Source organism: Temnothorax nylanderi, unplaced genomic scaffold, assembly GCF_030848795.1.
Source record: "Temnothorax nylanderi isolate EJ_2023f unplaced genomic scaffold, tnyl_v1.0 TNYL_tig0182_pilon, whole genome shotgun sequence".
Taxonomy (NCBI): domain Eukaryota; kingdom Metazoa; phylum Arthropoda; class Insecta; order Hymenoptera; family Formicidae; genus Temnothorax; species Temnothorax nylanderi.
Window position 1 is genome coordinate 264977 of NW_027249244.1, and position 6001 is coordinate 270977.

The window sequence follows — 6001 nt, forward strand, 5'->3', positions numbered from 1 at the left end:
TTCTGATTCTATGTGCGCCAATCAGTTGAGTGAGAGCTTGAAATAGTCTTGATTCAAACTGAGAACCGCGGTCTGTAGTTATTGTTGCTGGGGCGCCGAAACGAGAAATCCAACCTGCATAGAATGCTTTGACGATAGTGCTTGCGCTTATATCTTGTATCGGGATGACTTCTGGCCATCTAGTGAATCTGTCTATTGCCGTTAAGCAATACTGATATCCGTGTGATGGAGGTAACGGGCCGACGATATCCAAGTGAATTTGGTGGAATCTGCTGTCTGGAATTCGAATATGCTCTGGAAGGTTTCGATTGTGCCTTTGAATCTTCGCGCGTTGGCATGCTAAGCATGTTTTTACCCATTCTGCGATGTCTTTGTTAAGGCCAGGCCAAATGAATCGGCGTGCAATAAGCTCTCTAGTAACTCGGGTTCCTGGATGTGATAGGTGGTGTACGGTGTCGAAAATCTTACGGCGGAGAGAGAAAGGTATGTATGGGCGTACTTCTTCAGTGGAAATGTCGCAATATATAGTGTGTTCGGAGTCATCAAGGCGTAGCTTGCGTAACTGAAGGCTTGAATTTGTTGGTGAGGCAATTAGCTCTCGCAGTTCTTCATCACTGGATTGTTCGCGAGCGATGTCCTCAGTTGAGACGATGATCGGCATATCTATCGTTTGAATGCGGGAGAGTGCGTCTGCAACAGTATTCTTTGCTCCTGGAAGGTGAATGATGTGAGTGCCCACTCGGCATGTAATATTTCAGAAACATTTCTGCAAAATTCCATTTGAAATATTACACCTTTCATCAATATTTCAGAAATATTTCACGACCGTTTCTGCAACATTTCTGCAATGTTTCAATCGGCACAATTATTTCAAATGCAACTTTGCTGAAAGATTTCGGCAATATGTCTGAAATATTTCTGAAATATATCTACGAAATATTGCAGAAACACTTCAGAAATATTTCAAATACATTTTACACTGAGAAAACAAAATTTTGTTACTGACGCAAAAACTATTTGTTGATATGTGAAAAATGAAATATTTTGTTACCGGAACAAAAAAAATATATGTGCGTATAGTCGCCGCGCATTTGTCCGAAGAAATCCGCTCTCTCAGCCGGTCACCCATCCAAGTAGTATACCGGCGCCTTGTTGCTTGACATCGATGATCGAACAGGGTAGTGGTGATCCTCTGACTCTGACGCTTCTTTCTTTCTTATACTTGCTTATTTTGGTGAGCATAAAGCTATCGCATAACAATATTAACAATACAGATATACGAATAAATCTTTTTTGCCAGTCAGCGTCGAATATTATTTTATATTAAATATTATTAAATATTTTATATTTTATATTAAAAATGCCATATAACAAAATTTGGAATATTAGAAAATTCTTAATAAAAGAGAAAAAATGCAATAAAATGCAATATTAAATAATAATAAATTTAATTTTTTATAAGTTCTAAAGTCTGTCAGCAATTTTTCGGAAATATTACAAATGCAATGTTGTATGTGAAACATTCAAAAATATAACGCGTTCAATGTAAACGTAATAATAGTTTTATCATGTATCAGAAATGTTTCTAAACCATTACATCTGCAATATTTCTTCTGCAATATTGTAGAAATTCACTGCCTGCAATTCAATTTTTCATTACCTACGCAATCTTTCAGAAATTTTTCAGAAATATTTTAAATGCAATGTTGCGTTTGATATGTTACAGAAATATTATTCGTGCAATGCAAACGTAATATTACTTTTATAATGTTTCAGAAATATTTCTGAAATATTGCATCTGCTACATTTTTTTGCAATATTACAGAAACTTACAAATATTGTAAACAACTTTCTGAAAGATTTCAGAAATATTGTTAATGCAATGTTATAAAAAACATGATGCAGGTACATTTCTGAAATATTTCAGATGCATAGTTACAAATGAAATGTTAACGAAATATTTCTGCACCATTTCCGAATATGTCAATATTTCAGCAACATAACATGCCGAGTGGGTGGTAAACTGAGCAATAAAATCTAATTGACGCAGCTGCCTTGGCGATGCCCGATCTGCTTTTTGATGAAAGGCATAGGTTATAGGTTTGTGATCGGTTACGACAGTGCATTCTCGACCTTCTACGAAATGGCGAAAATATTTAAGAGCTTTATAAATCGCTAGCAGCTCACGGTCGTAAGTGCTGTAATTCTTTTGCGTGTCTGTTAGTTTCTGTGAAAAGAAACTCAGAGGTACATACGTGTCTCCTTGATGTTGCTGCAGGACTGCTCCAATTGCGGTATCCGAGGCGTCGGTTTGTAGTATTAATGGTGCTCCTTCCTTTGGGTGTGCGAGGAGTGTTGCTTTTTCGAGTTGCTTCTTGCATGCTTCAAATGCTTCCTCTGCAACTGGTGTCCACACTAACTGTCGTTTGTCTCGCTTCTCTGCTCCGACTGTCATCTCGTGAAGTGGTGCCTGTGTGAGGGCTGCATCTTTTAACATTCGGCGGTAAAAATTGATGAAACCAAGAAATCGGCGTAATTCTGTCACAGTTTGTGGTTTTGGATATTCTTTTATTGCTTTCACGCGTTCTGGAAGGGCAGTGATACCATCCCCGTTAATCAGGTATCCGAGGTAACGGACTTGCTGTGCCCCAAACGTACATTTCTCTAGGTTGATGGATAAACCATGTTGTTGTAGTCGTGACAGTATCTCACGTACGTGTGATGCGTGCTGTTCCGGTGTCGCCGATGCAATTAGTATGTCGTCTATGTAGCAGAATGCGTAATCTATCCCTCTGAGGATAGAGTCCATTAGGCGTTGAAAGGTTTGTGCGGCATTGCATAACCCGAATGTCATCCTGTTGAACTGAAATAATCCAAACGGAGTAATCACAGCTGTCTTTGGTCTGTCTTCTGGAGCAACTGGTATCTTGTGGAATGCTTTCTTCAGGTCGAGTGTTGTGAATATTTTGCATCCATGAAGGCGATGTGTAAAGTCATGTATATGAGGAACTGGGTACCTGTCAGGGATTGTAGCTTTGTTAAGGCGGCGGTAGTCACCGCATGGTCTCCAACTTCCGTCTGCTTTTTTAACCATGTGTAATGGGGAAGCCCATGGGCTTGACGACGGTTCACACACACCTTGTTGAATGAGAGTTTGGAATTCTGCGCGGGCTGCTTTGAGACGGTTTGGTGAAAGACGTCTGGCACGCTCCGCGACAGGATGTCCGGTAGTGATGATGTGGTGTTGCACGGAATGTTTTGGCTCCACGACTCTACTCGGACGTAAGACTTCGTTGAATTCTTGAAGAATTTCCTTTAAGTTGTTGTTGTGACTTATCTTGGTTAAGCACGGTGTAAAGCATGTAGTAATCGTTCCGATTACGTGCAGTTGAGTTACTGAATCGATTAGGCGGCGTCCGTGAAGATCGACAAGTAACTGATAGTATTTTAAAAAGTCAGCGCCGAGTATAGGTTGTTGAACATCAGCTATAGTAAATCGCCACTCATAATCTCTGCGTAGTGCAAGGTTGGGCTTCATGTTGATCTCGCCGTATGTTGAAATAATGGTATCGTTAGCTGCGTAGATCTTCCCCTTGACAGGAACAGGCTTCTTGTGCGTGAGAGATTTGGGGATTACCGACACGTCTGCCCCTGTATCTAAGAAAATTTATCCTTGAATTTCGATCAAAGATGGTGAGACGGCTTGGCGTGTTAACAGTCCCCGCAACCGCCTCTATACACGGAGACTTTGTTAGTTTTCCTGTTGCAATTTTGTTCCTTGTGCCCAGGAACATGGACTCTGGCATTTTCTTGCGCTAGCGCCGAACCTGTTATGGTAGTAACATATCTCGGGTTTTGCTTGAGTTGAAGCAGGCGTCAAGGCTCTGGATTGCGTTTCTCTGCTCCTACTTCGAGCGCGTCGAAATCGATTGGCACGATTCAATTTCTTTTGAATCTTGGCGACTTGTAAGGTCAGTGCGTTTAGAGATTCCTGTAATGTTGGTTGCGTACCTGAAGACGCTTGAGCGCTTGCCGTGGTCCCTGCGGAAACCAACTGAGTCGACGAGACGGTGGGCTTCATGACATCAACGGCCTTGTCGGCCATCTCTGCCAAGCGTTGAAGATTACTTGTGTCCGAAATGGCGAGAACCGCACGGATGTGTTCCGGCAACTGTTCTAGAAACAACGAGCGTAAAATGGCGTCTCCGCACTGGTTAGCGGCGAGACTTCGGAGGCGGTGGAGATAAGCCGTAGCTGGTTTTTTCTCTCGCATTTCATGACCGCGAAGTAATCGTCGAAGGCGTGCTTCGTCTCCTTCATCGTATGCTGACATGACGCGTCGTTTTATGCTTTCATATTTATTCTCGGCCGGCGGATTGAGTACTAGATCCGAGACGCTACGTAAGGCTTCGCCGGATAATTGTGTTGCGACGTATCTAAATTTCGTCGTATCCGAGGTTATGTTGTAATTAGCGAAAACTAGGTCTACCTGCGCGAACCATAGTCGCGGGTCAGCTTGATAAAACGGCGGTAGCTCTATATGACGCCAAACGACCGAAACTCCCGAGCCGGAATCACCATTCATGCTTGTCGGTTGCCGGGCGTTGGTGCTATCGTGAACGTTGCTTTCCCCTTGGCCGGCTTCTTCTCCTCGGGGAGGCGAACTATCTCTCGGCATTAGCCAGCTGGGAATACCCGTACTCTCTCGTGCTTCGATATCACGTCGGGGTCACCAATGTAGCGTCTTAAGCGGAAAGGATGGAAGGAAAATAGCACACGACGTATTTAATATCACACTTTTTAATCGACTTGACTCTTCAACATTACAAGAAGGAATCTTTTTTATCAAAGACAACGAAATGTCTCTTTATATGAAGCTGCGCTCGATTATTATTGGCTGGAGGCCTTAAGTCCGCTTTGTAAGAGCGCGACCGTAGTAGGCTTAAGGCCATATGACGCAGGTTGATGGGGTCCTCTGTGCCACGCTTACAGAACTATCTAACCTACCTACGTGACAGCGCGAGTTTCCGTAGTGTGTTTCGATCGCGGAATAGTAAATGTTAGTGCCTAAATTTTCCTATAAAATGAAATAATTTCCATCGATAATCATATCCACACTTTCATTTTCTCTTTTTTTCACCCTTTATAGTTACAGATCACATGTAATCGAGTCGCTGTGAGGCAATATTCGTTGATCTCTGCTAGGTTACGACAAAAAGTGAGGTTATAGGACTTTGTTTTCAGTTTTCAATTTCTTAGGTCATCTGATGAAACAAATATGACACGATTATTGATAAATTGGTTCTCTAGCACAGTCTTGGTTTTTCATTTGACCAAAGATTTGTAATAAACAGGATTTAAACAGATCTCTTCTACGTGTCACAGGGTACCCTACCTTTCACATTACATGTCACAGTGTACCCTACGCTATGGCTCAATCGACCCCACGCGTGGGGTCCACTGTGACAAACGCAGCATTTCGAAATATCATTATTTTTGCAAAATATTTCTGAAAATTTACTTCTTAAATCATTTACAAACAAAGTTTATTATATTAAACATCGAATAGTCTCATTTATATTATAATGAAGTTATTAAAATTTTTAAATTCACATTTTTAATGTGATTTGAAAAAACGTGGTTCAAGGGTGCCCACTTTCCCCTACTGCGCCTGTACCACACGTTAGTATCCCACGATTATTTGATAAGTACTAAAAGAATACTGGAGGGAGTACTGGAGGGAGTACTGGTGGGAGTACTGGGGAGTGAGTACTGGGGGGAGTACTGGAGGGAGTATTGGGGGGAGTACTGGGGGGAATACTGGAGAAAGTACTGGAGGGAGTACTGGAGGGAGTACTAGAGGAAGTACTGAATTGAGTACTGAATGAGTATTGGATGAGTACTGGGAAGGAGTACTGACGAAGTCAGTATGGTCGAATTTAGTAGTATTTTGAGTACTTATGTCTCCAGTACTTTCACCAATACTTTTTCCAGTATTAAA